The sequence below is a fragment of the Geospiza fortis genome, unplaced genomic scaffold, assembly GCF_000277835.1.
Source record: "Geospiza fortis unplaced genomic scaffold, GeoFor_1.0 scaffold27, whole genome shotgun sequence".
NCBI lineage: Eukaryota > Metazoa > Chordata > Aves > Passeriformes > Thraupidae > Geospiza > Geospiza fortis.
Window position 1 is genome coordinate 1,070,050 of NW_005054329.1, and position 16,109 is coordinate 1,086,158.

The 16,109-nt window shown below is 48.3% G+C and overlaps 1 protein-coding gene across 1 annotated transcript in view; it reads right to left on the reverse strand.

Annotated features, from left to right (window-relative positions):
- Window positions 1-13,296, reverse strand: part of NEK6 (NIMA related kinase 6) — a 58,048-nt gene extending 44,752 nt beyond the window's left edge. Inside the window, exon 1 of the mRNA XM_005421234.3 lies at window positions 13,183-13,296. The gene's annotated coding sequence lies outside the window, so the exon portion shown is untranslated. The remainder of the gene's footprint in view (window positions 1-13,182) is intronic.
- Between the last annotated feature and the right edge of the window lie 2,813 nt (window positions 13,297-16,109).

Here is a 16,109-nt window from a genome sequence, read left to right on the forward strand (position 1 = left end):
TCGGAGCGGGACCCATCGCGGGTCCGGCCCAGGCGTTTCGCAGCCTCGGGCCTCAAGCGCGGCGCAGCCGAGTTCCTGCACGAACCGGCCTGAACGGGTTTGGCTCCAAAATCTGTCCAGCTTTTGGGATAGAAAATCATCAGTCTGCAAATTAAGACATGGGTACTCGACCTAGATTGAATTTGAACTTCAAATTCAACAGGTTTTTTTTTCACAAGTGAACACGAACGTGGCAATAAACACAAACCAAACGAGCAAGGCTCAGCCGCGGTGGTCCCTGTGCAGCAGCGGGGCTCGGGACCAAGGCAATTGCTCCTATTTTGTCAACTGTTGTCACTTTTGTCAAACTTTCGTGGAGATGTTTGCTGGTACGACTGGAAGCTCCCAGCGCTGGCACAGCACAGTGTGAACAGCAGCCCTAGAGCAGCTCAGAAATGAAACACGCTGTGCCAGCAAAAGCACCTTTGCCGCTCTAACCATTTCCATGCAGCCCTTTGCTAATAAAAATACTACTTTAAAGCGCTTTTTCTTCTTTCTGATCACTGCTGTAAGGCAGACGAGTTGAAGTGCCCTGGCAGCGAGCACGGAGCCAGCCCCAGCAGGAGGGGGAAGGTCAGCCCAGCCCCCCGGCCTGAGGCCGGGCACCCGCGATGGGCGAGCCCTGTCCTTCGGACAGCACCGTGGTTTCACCGCGCTGTCCACGCCCCGGCCTCGCTGTTTCCCAGTCCCCCGAGGTGTGCTGCAGCTGTCTGGAGCAGGCAGCGGCACACGGTGCCGCCCTGCCCCGCAGCGCCGGGGATTTGCTGCGCACGTTCCCGGGAGCAGCGGGAAAGGCCCCACTCTGCATTCTCTGCCCGTGTTCCAAGGAAATGCCTGCAGCCCTCGTGGCGTGTTGCTGCTCTGTCCCCTCTCCCTCGACTGATTGCATCACCTCAAAGTACACCAGAGCTGCGGGGAACCTGCTGCCCAAGACATTTCGGTTCAAATAAGTCACTTTTTCCAGCAGGCTCCACTTACATAGTTCAAAATAATTCTGTGTTTTACAGAACCTGGAACATGATGGCAGATCTTTGCTCAAATGGCTTTTATCCATAGAAACTTATACTTTTAGGAAAACCTTCTTGCTAAAGCAGTGCCACCTCTAGCATCCAGAGAGACCCGAAACTGCTGTGGTTGTTTGGGAAGATTTTTAACTGTTTCTTCTGGAAACATCGCTCAGTTTTGGTTTTGTTATAAAGCTGTTTACACCTAGCTAATAGAAATTCACTGTGTCTAGTTTGGGATAATATAAACAAGATCCAGGACTTGAGTTTCTGATACATTTAAGAGACAGAGAAAGTCGATTCTCTCTCCTGGAGCATTTCTGATGGCGCAGAGCTTCTCTCCGGGGTGCAGATGCCTGCACAGCTCTGCAATGCTTCTCACTAGAGACAGAGCAATAGACACAACAGATGGAAACTAAGAGGCCACCTGGTTTTAAAGCAAATCATATCATCAATCTATCAGTACAAAATCTGAAACATGGGAAAGTGCTTAGAGAAACAAAATTAATTCCATTTTTTTTCTCCAAACTCAATTTTCCCAAAGTCTGTTGATGTACCATTTGCAAAAATGCATTTCTTTCTCTTAAAATGAGAATGTCAGTGGATTGAGATGGAAGAACTTAAGTGCTTTACATCAAAACAACAAAGAAATATCTATTGTTAGGCTGCCATAAGTTACCGTCTTTCTATTCAGTAAAGCTGGTTTTAAAAATCTGCTACATTCTTGTGCACAGCTCCAAGATCCAGGTTTTTCATGGCTAAATTAGACAGACCAGACAGAATTAATTTAAATTATCAACATCAATTCAGTTAAGAAAGAAAATTAAATTTCCTCAATTAAGTCTTGACAGAAATAGACTTTTATTCATATCTGTGCTACAGTTCTGTGTGAAATTCTCTTTCAAACAACCTCTGAAGTGAGAACTTTCAGATGTTTACGTTACTTCTTATGTGTTTCAGGGTCTGTAGGAACAGCCACAGACCAAATCTCCTGAAGTAGAGAATTGTATTTTATACACACACATCTAAATGAGGGTTGCATCATTCACAGATCCCAGCTAATCATATCATTTAATCAGTTAATTACTTTACACAGTTCAAGGATGAGTTGATGTACATCTTAATCTGCACATCTTAAAATTGCACTGATTCAATTGTCCAAAGGAATTCTTAATCGTTGCTGTAAGTCTGTAAGGAATGGAGAATTACCTAAATAAAAGTATTTTAAATAACTTATTTTTTAACCTAAAACACAAAGAAATCATTTTTTATACCTCTAATGCATTCATAGCCAATACTCACAAGGTTGTAGAGCGCCCATGGCCTCCTCACTATTTACAGCCCAATGTTGTAGCACTGACCCACTGGGAGTGAGGCCACTTCATAGTAATTGATCCAACAGAGCCAAGCACAGCAAGGGAGCACTGTAATATCAGGGGCTGAGAACATTAAACCAGGAATATTCCTGTGTTACTTGTGGGCATGGAGATTTACAAGTCTGTTTTGGGAAAACTAGAATGATCTTGACCCAAATCTTTAAGGATTTTAAATCAACATACAGTCAATTCGATTGATTTACTTTATTCTGAGAGCTAAATGCAACTGTCACTGTATCCTTCATCCTCAGTCCATTATCGATAAATTCCTGGCCTTACTGACTTAATATATGCCTATTGACTTATTTATTTTCCATTCCTAATAGCACACAGAGAGCAGACTGCTAGAAGTTATTTTTCAGGGGACGAAAAGCAACATAAAACAAACAAACAAACAAAATAAAGACATTCCCAAAATAACCTTCTTCTTCAAATGTAAATTGTAGGGTTTAAGGAGAGCCAGTCTTCCAGCAGTAGCTGGAGAAGCCAGGCTGTGGATTCCTCCTTCCACAGGCAGGGCTGCAGCTCCCTCCACGCAGGCTGAGTTCCACAGAGCGGCTGCAGCCTGCACGCTCCGGCTCAGATTTCCATAAGGTTGGGTCCCAGAGGAAGCATTAATGCTGAAGGAATGCATACCAGCGTGGAACGAGGCGAAAAGGCAGCACAAAATCTCTCCAACAGATTGCTCACAGAAACACCTCTTTTGTACCATATTTAAGATCTGTAGATTGATCTCATGAGCATTTGTGCACCAGTTTAGTCTCAAACTGATAAGCGTGCTCTGAAAGGAGAGAAACAGAATCAAGGGAGATTAAAAAGCGTTGGTGTTGGGGCAGATAAGGAACCGAGAGCCACCACGTGACTCAGAAAGCTCCAGCCCGGCCGCCTGCAGATCTCATCAGGGAACCAGATGTGACCAGTGGCAGAATATCCTTCTCAGCGTGAGATCTGGAGGATGTGATTGCCATCCAGGAAAGGGGAGATGGGAAAGTATGATGGGGAAAATGGCCTTTTTTATAGAGTTTAATTGCTTAGAAGAAAGACACGTTTTCCTTTAAAGAAGAAGGGATGCTCAAAAACAGGCTCGGGAAGGTGTCTGGAGGAAGGAGCAGAAGGATTTTTCACATGGACAGAAAACTGAAAATCGCTTCCTCTTTTCTGCTGGTTGTGTGTTTGAAATGATGAAGTGGCAGCAAACAGTTCTCATTAATTTCTTTGGTCAGTTGAAACCAGGGCGGGGCAGTGCAGAAAAAGTGGAAGAGGCTTGTTGTCCTCTTCTCATCGAGCAGGAAATTGTGCATTTTCATTCATGAATTCGTTCATTGTGCTGCATGGAGAGGACAGCTGGGAGAGATGTTCCATCCCAGTGGAGGGAACACCTCGGCCTTAGCACACTGTCCTTGTCACACCCAGGCTGGCTGCAGGGTGGTACCTACACCACCCCAACTGCACACAGCTTACAGCAGGAGCTCCACTTTGCCTCACAGGGGCTGTGCAGCAGCTGCTACTGTTGCTTTTGTGGAAGGACAAGTGGAAGATGGAGTTTTTCAAGCACCCAGTCTTGTGGTTGCAGCTCATTCTGGGGCGAGGAGGAGGAGGAGAAAGTTTGCTGTACGGAGCTGAGACACAGAGTAAGCTATGTGTCCTGCACACACAGGTAGCACTCACTGTGCTCCTGAGAGAGAAAGAGTTGTGGATGCCTTGTCTCAGCCCCAGCCAAAGGTTTGGAGATGAAGCCTGAGCCCTCAATCTGTATTCCAGCAGAGCAGAGAAGCAGTGCAGGGAGCAGTGTGCTGGGGTGAGGCCCCCAGCAGCCTGTGCTGCCAAGCAGATGGGCTGCCGTGTTCTCAATCAAGTGCAGTTTTTAAGGTCATGCCTAGATAATGAGCATCACAGCACCCAAGCCTACAGATCATGAATATATGGATGAATATTGACTCACGCTTTCCTTTCTGCAGCTCTGCAGCTCTGTCCCTGGAGCTGTCCCTCTGCTCCAGCTGTGCGAGTCTGGAGCTGCCACTAAGCCCTGGTGTTAGAGCTCGCCCTGCCCTTGCTGCTGGGCTTTGGAGCACCTTCATTCAGGTGCCTCCCTCTCACTTCTCCGAGCAGGGTGTGAATGTGGCTCACTGGGCTGGGGCCGCAGAGCAGCAGGGTAACTGCAGAGCCTGGGCCCAGGTGTGAACTCAAACCATATGTTAAGCTGATAGTGAAGATAAACCCTTCTAAGTACTTCATTATTGTGTAAGCAAGACACAAGCTTTATTTCTCTGTCTCCCTGTTTTCTTAATGACCTGCCTTAAGTTGATCTCTGTTTATACAGTTTATACCGTTTATATAGTGTCCCTGGTCATTAGTGAGGCTCAAATGCCTCCCCTTGAGCAGCCAGAGAAGAGGAGAGAAGAAAGAAATAGAGAAAAGAGAAGGAGAAAGGCAATTGAAGCCAGATTGAGCAGCTCTGGCTTTAACAGTCCTAGGCCCTGCCCCTGTTTGTGCTGACATTCCTCCTGGTGACCCTTTCCAAGTGTTCCGGGCGAGTTTCACAGGAATGCACAGCTCTGTCTCCATCAGCTCGCCTTGTTATTCCAAAGGAGCTGGCACAGCTCCCCAGCTTTCACAGCCAGATGTTAGGAGGGTGACCCTGCCAGACACTGCAGGCGTGCACCTTCCCATTCCCAGCCCCTTGCATGGGGAATCGTTTCTGAGGAATCTATTCTGGGTAATACTTTTCTTTTGCAATTTGTTCTCTTCCTTTGCTCTGAAAATTGATTCATAGCACCAACGCTGCATCATTTCACAGCTAAGGAAAGTGGGATGAATTTTGCTATAAACTTTAATGGCAGCAGGACAGATTGGTAACTGAAGGATTTTTGGGTTGTACTCATGAGTCAGGACCCAAGCTGTGCTTGTTGTTGTGAAAAAAAAAAACAGGACAAAAGGAGACTCCTGCCCAGAGAAAGCTGTGGGTGGTTTTACATTTCAGACTAATCATATGGATCCACAGAGACAAAAGAATGCAAATGAAAAATGAGGCACTATTGGTAGCAGAATACACGGGGATCATACAACATCAACAGCTCTTCTTCCATCTTTTCTTTGCCTGTCCCAGGTGCTCCTGTCGCTTGTGGACAGTTCTGGGGATGCCCACACCGAGGTGCAGAGCCAAGGCCCATCCTTTGGCAGAGCGGCAACACATCACTGCACACTGACTGACAGCACAACAACTTTATGATCATAACCTCGTGTCCTGTGTGCTGTGGGACAGCCCTTGACCGTTTCAACCTCCAACCTTCCTTCTCTTCTACTGCTGCTCGTAGTTTTGAACTAAACTATAAATTCTGTGGGACAAAAACTTTGTCCATTGTAGGAGCACATTGGATTCCTGACCACTGTTGTACTTTCCAAGAGCTACTGCACTGCAAATACTTATAGTATGTCTCAGAACCAATGACTTGTAACTTCACTTAATTCATCAAGATGTCAAATGGAGATTGCACTTTAGCTCAAAATGAGCTGGGGTGGAGGTGGAAATAATGTCATTTAAATTTAATACCATCTTATGATGGTAACATTCAAACATTCAAACAAATTACAAATTTAACCTTTAAAATAGTATTTTGAAAGGAAGTTAAAATAATTACAGAGCGTAGCTCTTAAAGTTGAAGTGCTTTCTGTTCCTGCACTGAAAGGTGCTGCAGAAATGCAGAGCATTATGTTTATTTATTAATAATCCCACAAAGAAATTTTCATGATCGCCACTGGGGACTGTCTGACAGGTGACACAGGCGACCTTCTGCCAGGAGTGACATCTCTCCTCTACAATTTACATTCTCTAAATGATTTGCGATCAAATTACTTACAGCACAAATTAGTTTCTCTCCCCACTGTTCACTCCCACAGCACCATATTCAACTGTTTGTTCCACAGGGCCATAAAAATAATAATATGGAAAGTCAGTGCCTCTGCTTCCAACATGGAAACAGTGCATTGGCCAAGAGATCGATTCCTGCACTCATTTTCTCAGGCACTGGGATTTGCATCTGGGGGAGATGCAGGTCATTGGCTGGAAAAGAGCATCCTGGGTTCACATTTTGATTGCACAACCAGATAAACAAACCAAGTGTCCCAATTAGAGGGAAGAAAATAATCAGCATTCGGTGGTAAAGGAATGGAGCATACTAAGGAACAGCTTTGGAACAGCCAAAGAACAAAACCCAGACATTTACTGGGTGTTAGGGAGACTGTAACAATCAGTGGGAGGGAAATGGTTAAATAATGGTTAATATATTAAAGGTGCAAAGGGTCTCCTGACCTCTGCCACTGTCAGTTCTGTCAATGGGCCAACAGACGCCAGCGGAATAATTATGGCCTATATTTAGATTATGGATGCATCGGACAGGGTGAAGGTTGAACATGGGGAACATCGTTGTTTGCAGTTCATTAGTGATAGGAGCAGCCAAGGGTGGGAGGAGGGCACTGAACTGGATTCATCCCACCTGGAGTACTTGTGCTGAGCTGCATAATGTCGGGGAAAGAGCTCTGATTAGATGGGGAAACGAAGGCAATAAACAACTGTGTTCAGCCTGTCACACCCAGCAAGGCCAAGGAAGGAAGGAAGGAGGGAAGGAGGGAAGGAAAGAGCGGAGAAAGCAAGAGCAGGCTCTGGCTCTCAGCCATGCTGTTCCTGCAGCAAGGAATGCAGCTGAGACACAGGGTGGAAATGCAGAGCTAGGAGCTCTGTGCATGTGATTGTGGGGTGTGTTTGCACACACGCGTGTCACACAGAAGAACATCAGGAGTGCTCTGCAGCTGTACCTGTGCCTGTGCATCCTGTACCCGCTCCCAGCCCATGTCCCTGGAGCGGGGAGGGTGCTGTGGACTGGCATGGGCTGTTCTCCACGGTGCACAGCAGTGAGAGTGGAAGGACTGTGATGACTCTGCTGACAAAGGCCTGGGGTGCTGCTGCACAGCTCTCCATCTACTGATCAGTCAACACAACTATTAGTAAATGGCAAGTCAGATACAGAAGAGGCTACAGGGAGTGTAAAATGGAAACCAGATGCCACAGCATCACATTAATTCTTCAATGCAGACTATAAATGACTGACAGTTTCCTATCATACTGACTACACAGGGCCCCAGTCAAATGGCTGGCAAAGTTTCTTTCGAGACACTGGGGATAATGAATTCAGAAGTTTCTGAACAGCTGCCTTTCATGGATCATTTGGAATTTGCGATGCAAATATGAAAAATCCATGTTGAATGCCCTCAACTAATTGAGTGGAGAACAGCAAATACAAAAGAATAGATCGCTGACCTTGGTAAAAACAGCACAAAAGCTTTAATCTGCCCAGAGAGACCAAGAAGGGAACTGAGGAGTAGGAGAAAGCAGAAGTCTGTATACTCTCCCTCAGCTTCCTAATTCTGCTTGCCAAGAGATAAATACAGACTTTCCTTTTGGGACTCTCCAACAGCACCTATCTCCCTTTCCTACAACCCACAGCAGTGGAGAAGGAGCGGGTGGGGAGTTCTGACAAACTGCCAGTGTCAAACTTGACAATTCAAGGCAGAATCTGACACTGAGGGAGAAGAGACAACTGTTAAAGGGTAGCTGTTAGCAAAGGTGGGGAGGTGGGTTTTAACAGTTGAGAAGGCACAAGATAAAAGGAGAAGAAAGGCAGGGCTGGGTGGGAGTGGGGCAGGTGAGAAGCAGGACAGCTCAGACCCCTGGGGTTACAACAGTGCTGCTCACAGGCAAGGATGACATAGAAAATGCAACACTGGCAAAACTGAAAACAAGTGACAACTGTGGCTTTCTGGGACGACATGGTAGAGCTGTTCACCTTGGAGAAACAAATTCATGTTGCCTGTCTGTACATTGCAAATCCCTAACACTATTCGCTAGCTAGGTGTATGCTCCAAAGGTATTAATTGTTGACCATCAGCTGCCTGGCTAAGGGGCTGTTTCTGCTGAGCAGGCTGGACAGATAAGACATTGTGCTCCCGAGGCTCCCTGTATGGAAAACAGCAGCAAGGTCCAGCGAGCTAGCAAGTCTCCCCAGTTGCAGTTTTCCAAAATTGGAACGTCATGTCCGCTGGGCTGCACATACCAGCTCTGGTCCTGTCAGCTGTTTCTCACTTTATCATCGTGCTTCTTCGAGGGAGACCAGATAACTGCTCTTGAGTTGCTGCAGGCACCGCCACACCTTTCCCAGGTTGTGTCTGTGAGGAGCAGCAGAACAGAAACGCTGGAGACAGAAGAGGCCAATCTATTATTTATACTCAGTTACTCCCCTTGGGCCTGAACAAGCAAAAAGCTCTCTTTAAAGGCTTATAGTTCTTGGTCAGGCTCCAAGAGAGACAAAGGGATGTTGTAAAAAGAGTTTCATATGAGCTTGGTAAAACACTCTCCTAGGGAAGAGGCAGCAGGTTTCCTTTGTGTGGGAAGGCAGGAGGTAGACGATTTTGTTTAAATTTACATTCACAATGAAAGATTTTCCTGTGTGTTTCAATGGCTCTCATTCAAATTTACATTTCTTTGAGCAGTTTTCTGCATTTGTAGGGTTTCTGTGCCATTTCTAAAGCAGCAGCCCTGTTTCATGCCCTCTTAAGTCTGTACCACTCAGGAAGTTGAAAGTGCTGACTCAGCTCTCTGGAGAACCCGTGAAGCATCACTGTCCTCACTGTTTGCAGTTCTCAGATGTGAATAACCACAGAACAAAAATGTTTTGGTGCCCCTGGCTCAAATGCTGGGTAGATATGGGGCTCTCTTTTAAACCGGAAGGAAACAGGGAGGTACCACAGGGGTGCCACTGCTGCTGAAAGAAGAGCAAAGACAACTGAAGCAATCAAGTATTGGGAATAAAGCAACGTTGCAGTCAGGTGTTGTGCTAGAGGCCTGGGAAAATACTTGGAACGTGCTTTTGCTCCACTAGTTTCAGCCAAGATTTAAATGCCCAGAAAGGATCTGGAAGGTTGCCAAGACAACAGCGTTTTTGAAAACCACAATGTTCAGGTTTGGGTGGGGATGAGGAACATGTTCAAGTCATTCCACACTATCTGGAGTCACAAGGCAGCAAGAGAGCACATGCGGTCGGTAATGCCCAGCAGGAACCGACGCAGCCAGCACAAAGTTCTATTATTCCTGTTACGCTGCACAAACCACATGTTTTTCATTAGGCCCAAATTGTAAAAGAAAATATATACATATTAAACCAAATACCAGAGTTGTGTGAACGTGTGTTTGGCAGTTTGTGTTCAGGTTACAAATGCTCACAGTGTATTTCACAAAAATGCTGTTTTACAAGGTTGTGATCCGCAGTCAATAATGCGAGACGTGCCATACTCTCAACCATCATTTTGGCCCACACTTCCTCAAAAAGCAAATAAACAAAGTAAACTAAATCATCCTGCACTTCAACAGCTTGCTTGGTTGGGTAGATTAGTGCCTGGGAACAAAATGGTTCATGGATCAGAGACCTCTTCGGTTTCCTGAATGTTTTAAGCCTGGCTTCCTAAGGACGCAAGACTCCTGCATTCACACCATCCATCTGTCATCTCCCCCCAGCTCCTCCACCCCCATCTTTTTAGCTCACTGGCCAATTTTAAATAATTTTATGTAATTTGGCAGGCAGCTGAAAGAGGCTCCAACACCGAATTCAGTTTGCCAAAGTTTGTAAAAGATCAGTGGACTAGAAAGCGATGAGATAGATGAGTGTCCATGCTGAGCCCTGCGGCCGGGAGGGCACGGCCGGGAGGGCACGGCCCGGCCCCGGCCCCAGGGAACAGGGGCCCGTTGTGCCCAGCAGGGCGGTGTCACACGCACACAGCAGGGCACTTGTCACCGGAACAGCGGCTCCCGCCCCTGCCTTTGGATGTGAGATGCTGCCGGCCCTTCCTCCCAGCATGCTGTTCCCTGGCATTGTGCACGGCCTGGATTTCACTGTTAAGAAATCGCTGAGAACAAGCAGTAACTGTTGAGCAGCAATGTAAGCGAAGGTGGTGTTTATGCCATAAAAGTATGCTGTGCTGGTGAGACATGTATAGAAGGAAGCAGGATCTGGGAAGTGATTGTTTTATGAGGGACTGACTTTAAAATGACTCATTTAGCACAGAGCAGCAATTGTGACTTTATTAAAAATCACCATGTTCTGGAGTGAACTCCTTGGCTTGGTTACATGTGCTGCCAACTTCAGCTTCATCAGAAAACAGGTCTTGCTGAATTCCCATGGAAAAGTCCTGGAGTGGCTCCCAACTCTGTCTCCCTCTGTGGGGATGGTGCCGGCACTCCTACTGCTGGGCAGCAGGGCCGGAGCCTGATCCTGCCCTGGCGCAATCTCACCTCCTGCTGCTTTTGTAACAGCTTCCTGTTGTTATTTTTGTTCCTCCGCGTTCTTTAGGTACATTTGGTGCAGCGCTCAGACACTTCTAAGTGCTGGTATTAAATAGAACTTACTTGAGATAAAAATCAGACTTCTCACAGTTTCAGGATTCCAAACTGCAGCCCCTTCCCCACCACTGTCAGCGGCTGCGTCACACACCAGGACAGGATGCTCAGAGAACACAGAACCCAGGGAAAGCAAGTGTGGGAGAAAGGGGATTTCTTGTAGTTAAGTTTCCACAGCCTTTAAGAGGATCCAACAAATTCCAATATAAAACATACTATTTCACAGTTTTAGCGTATGGACTTTACATGGCAAATTTAGAACTCTGCATTAAACTGCTTTCTTCTCTCCCTTCCCCCCAAAACAGGTTTTGGGGATGGAAATCCTGATCTAAACTAAATCCCAGGAGCCTGACAATCCTTCTGCAGAACTTCCCTGAGACTCTGGGATGTTGCCAGCTTCAAGAGATGGAAAGGAAGATTGCCAGGTCACAGGGCATGCCACAGATGGGATTTGACTTCTGAGCAGTCATTTAATTTAGGCCTGGAACAAGATTTATTTCTATCTGAAATCACAGAGAAAGAAAAAGATAGAAGGCTGTGGGGACGAGGAAGGGAGATGTGAATTCAGATAAGACAAACTTCATCTGAAGTGTGTAGAATATTCCTGTGAGGTTTCTAGTTTCCATCTCTGTTTTACAGATTGAGAAACTAATGCTTCAGGTTAAAATCTATGCTAGCAGAGAGAATATTAGCAGAGGGAAGACTAAAGACATGCAAGTCCTGCCGCCCAGCTTTATGGTCTGAGCCTCCTCCTCCTCCACACAGTCCCCGTGCAGGGAGGATGGGGCAAAAATGAAGAAATTTTGTGTTATTTTCTGCTTGTACCAAACAAGGCCTCCACAACTGGAGATACACCATGGGGTTGGCCTTGCACATGCATTAGGCAGGAGCGGTCCAAGCAGCAGCCACAGAGAAGCTTGCCCAGCACAATCCCTTTTTGCAAATGAGGCCTCAGCTCAGTGAGAGGGACGGTATGTCTTCTTCCTTCTGTTAGTGGCAGTGACTGGTCACCATGGCAAATTTGATGTAGAGGGAGGAAATTAAAATGGCTCCTTTCCATTTTGGAATAGCAGGAGCCATGTGAGACTCAAATTAGGCCAGGGGTAGCAACGTGCCACCACCTGCCCTGTGAACAGCACAGCTCATGGGTGCTTTCCACACCAGAACCCACAGAGCTCCCCACAGGAGAGACACCTGAGCCAGGACCAGCCGGGGATGGAGCCAGGGATCAATACCTCATCTCCTATCTCACTTCAGATCCCTGTGAAGTCCTGTACCTCACCCTGTCCCACAGGGAAACCACCTAAGAGCAGCTTTACAGAGGAGTCCTGGCAGTGATGCATCTTAATCACTGCAAAGCCCTGAGAGTCAGTGGGAGGAGAAACATGTTCCTACAGCTTTAGATGGTGCTTTCCAGAAGCATCTCTCACTTTTCTGCTGCCAGCTTAGATTCCTATTATTTTGCCTGTTTGGCACATCTGGAGAGGAGGGGAAGCTGCCTCCTTCCCCTGCCCTTGACCGGCCAAGCTGCTGCCAAGCCCTGCATGCCACTGGAGTGACCAGAGGAACGAGGGGCTCACACTGTCCTTGCAGAGACCCAGCTCCATGTCCGAGCTGTTCAGTTGCCCTCCCTGCCCTCCCAAGGGTCACCTTTCCCCACTCCTCAGCCACAAGCCCGACACGTGTCATACTGCAACTTGGCAAACTTTACAGAACGCTGGAGCACCTCTCCCACACCCCAGGCTGACAGGGACATTCTTCCGCTCCACAACATTTCCAGTCATGTCCCGAAGAGCTCTGCTGTTGTGATGCTTCATATTCAGAGACTGTGAATATGCAAACCCCAGGAACAAAGACACAACACCCACACCCACATGCCAGTGCCTGGATTAAGGCAGAATCCATTAGATCCTGCAGCCAAGAGTGGATGGGCACTGAAATTCCCCGGAGTGCCGCACATGAACCACTTAACAGGAACAGAGCAGCTCCCAGTGCCCTTGAGACACAGGGTTGGGAGATCCAGTTACCCGTTGGATAGATTCCCCTTGGCTGGTCTGCCCAGAGGGCAGGACACTGCTCCTGGATTCTTGCTGGGAGCAGCTGGTACTGGTGGGAGTTAACCCTTTCCTCCACATGCCACCAGTGCCACCTCTGCAGCTGGTGAAGCACCTCAGGCTGGGGCTGTCCGGGTGCCACCGGCTGGGACTCTCCGTGGCCGCGGGCTGGGGAAGCCCCTGTGCCGTGCCAGCCAAGCGGTGCCTCCCTGCAGTGTTCCTGCCCGGGCAGCGTTCCCCAGCTTGGCTGCTCTGCATTTACTCACCAGGAAACGTTTGAGCTTCACGGAGCTGCAGAGCTCTCTCTGCCGCCGGTTGTTAACCAGGGCAGGGCTGCGAGGGGGGGCAGAAGACGAGCCGGGGGTGTTCACCCAGGACCTGTGCACATTCAGCCCACAGCTAAAGCTGACAAGGGGCTAAAAAATCCTCGATGCAAACAAGTGGGACTCACGGCCCAGCCCCAAAAGTCAGCACAAAGCTTGGCAGGAGCTGGACCCTATGGGGTGGCAGGATGCAGAGCCCAGAGCTCAGAGCAGCTGCCTGTTTCCTCAGGGAGCTGAGCCGGAGCTCTGGCCAATGTGCCTGATTTCCCTCTCATTTATTTTAGATTTTCAGCAAGACATTTCCACAGCTACTCCCGATTTACACCAGTGGGAATAAACGATGTTCCAGGCCCCTCCTCCCAGAAGCCTGGCTGGGGTTCCTCAGATTTCTTCCTTACAGAAAGCATTGAGGGTCCATTTTTTCCCTGTTAAATCATCCGATTTTTTTGGCTTCCCTTTTAGAGGAATTCTTTCTTTCTTTTGAATTAATTTTGCTCAGTTCCAGCACTGACCATGTTTATGAAAGGGGCTTATGAGCTGTAATGTTAACTAGCCTCAGTTTGCTGATTCAGCAGCAGAGTAAATAGGTAATTACACTCTGCCATATGTGTCTCTAATTCCAAATAGGTGGTGTCCAAAAGGCACTGTGCATTACCAGTGGATGACTGGAGTTGGGACTGTAAAAATGAGTAAATTGGTCCCCAAGGCCAGAAAAAGCTCTGTCAAATCCCACTGTTTATATCATACTGAGTGGCTGACTTGTGGTTATTTTGTAATTTAATACTGCTAAATGTCAACGGGAAATCCTTTCAACTGCAGTTTGATACCTAGTGACAGAAAATCATTCAAGACTTAGACAAAGCAGCAAGCTCAGAGAGGAGCACTTTTTTCTTTTAATCTATGCATAAAGAGTGATCCTGCAGCAGCTGCCCTGCCCCGGGGGGGACAGGGCAAACACTCTGCTGCCCCCAAAGATGCCCCTATCCTCCGCTGTGCCCGTGGCAGTGACTGCCAGGCACTGGGCAAGGCTCCTGTGCCTCCGCCCAGAGCAGCAGTCAGCTGGGCTCTGTGTTCTCAGTGCCTCCCCAGTCAAGCCCATCTAGACAAGTTTCTTTAGTCCTTGTCTTGCAAAGCTCAGTGTATGAGCCCAACACTTCTGGCTGCATGTTAGTTTTTAAAAAAGCAGAAAACCCAGAACTGCCGCATTGTAAAAATACTTTCTGTGAACAAATCCAAACATTCAAGCAAGGGCTGCTCAAGCTCCGCTGGTGAAGAAGCTGCAGAGGAGACTGCAAATGACTTGCAGTGTGTCTCCTTCAAACACTGAACTGGGTCTCATAGGCTGTGTTATATAAAAGTCCAAAGTCTCCCAAAGCAGCCTACTGCACTCATTCACAGTGCTGTCCTGCCCCAGAGAGCTCTCTGAAGTCAGACAGCAAACTGGAGTCACCTACTCTGGTGCTTCCGGCTGCTGGTCACCTCCTCAGTCAGGGACAGTCACCTCCTTTTCCCTGGGATCAGAGCACACAGTGGCACACTGGCAAGGAGGAGGAGACTCGGCTCAGAGCTGGCTGGGCACTGCCCAGGGCACCTGCCATCAGCTCTGCGCTTCGGCACGACTTCGTGCCATGGGGGAGCACCGGCTCGTGGCACACACGGCCTGGGGGATCCTGACACAGCCCAGACATGCAAGTAAAGACTTTTCTTCTTCCCAATGTGCAAGCACAGAGCTCTGCTCGGCCCAGGCTCAGGCTGTGTCCCTGCTGCTCTTTGTGCTGGGCAGCAGCACTGTGTTTCCCAGGGCTGCTGTCCAAGCAGGGTCTGTCGCACCTGATCTGCTCTGCTCAGTCTGCCTGCTGCAGATCCCTCATCTCTGGGGGCTGAGCAGAGTAATTAGAGGGCTGAGAGCTGGACAAAGCCTGTCTGGTGGATGGCTAATTTACAAATGCTCAGACTGTCCATAGTCCTAAGCCAAAGAGGAAGCTTAATTAGAGGCACAGGAGAAATTCATCTGGGAGGAAATTAAGGCAGAGAGAAGCCCCACCCCATCAGAGGCAGAAGGACACCCTCAGTGCAGCGTGATCCTTCAGGGAAACCTGCTGGCATGGGGCAGGGACCAGGGCTTGCTTGGAAGCAAAGGGCAAGTGGTGGCCCCGTGCCTAAAAGCAAAAAGGGCACTGCCATTTCTCATTGAGTCTCACTCCCTCCTGCTTTGGGAAGCTCTGACAGGATGCACTGTTCAGCTCAAGCATCTCTCCAGGGCTGCGGGCCCGGCCTTATGTTGGCAATTCCAGCTCAGGCTAATGGGGTCTGCGGGGAAGCTGTTTCACACTCAATTCTGCTGTTCGACACTGCTGGCTGCAAAGTGGGGGGAGCTGCACAAGCTGCTCTGGCAATATGTTTGTATAGATCCCACAGGATCCTCAGTGACCCCTTAGGATCCAGTCTGCTTCTTAAAACAGCTCTAGAAAACAAGTGAGTGAACAGCTCAAACCTTTCTGCGCCAGGCTGGGGTACAGCAGTGTCACACGGCAGGAGCTGCCTGGCTCTGGGTCACATCAGGGCAGTGGACACGATTCAGGCCAGGCTAGAGCCTGTCACAGCACCAGGAGTGCCAGCAGCTTGTGCCACAGCATTTGGGGCTGTGCCACTAGTTCCTCAAAAGTCTAGAGAAGCCCTGTGACCTAGGAAATCATATTCTTCTCCCACTGTCTCCTGTCCCAGTCATGGGATGGAGCTATTTTGTGGCTGAGGCAGCCAAAGGCTGGGGCACAGAGTCCGTGATCTGCTCCAGCCATTTGCTCTGGGGCTTTAAGCAGATACTTTTTGGCCCAGCTTCTTGCATACACCTGACAGAGACAGAAGCCAAC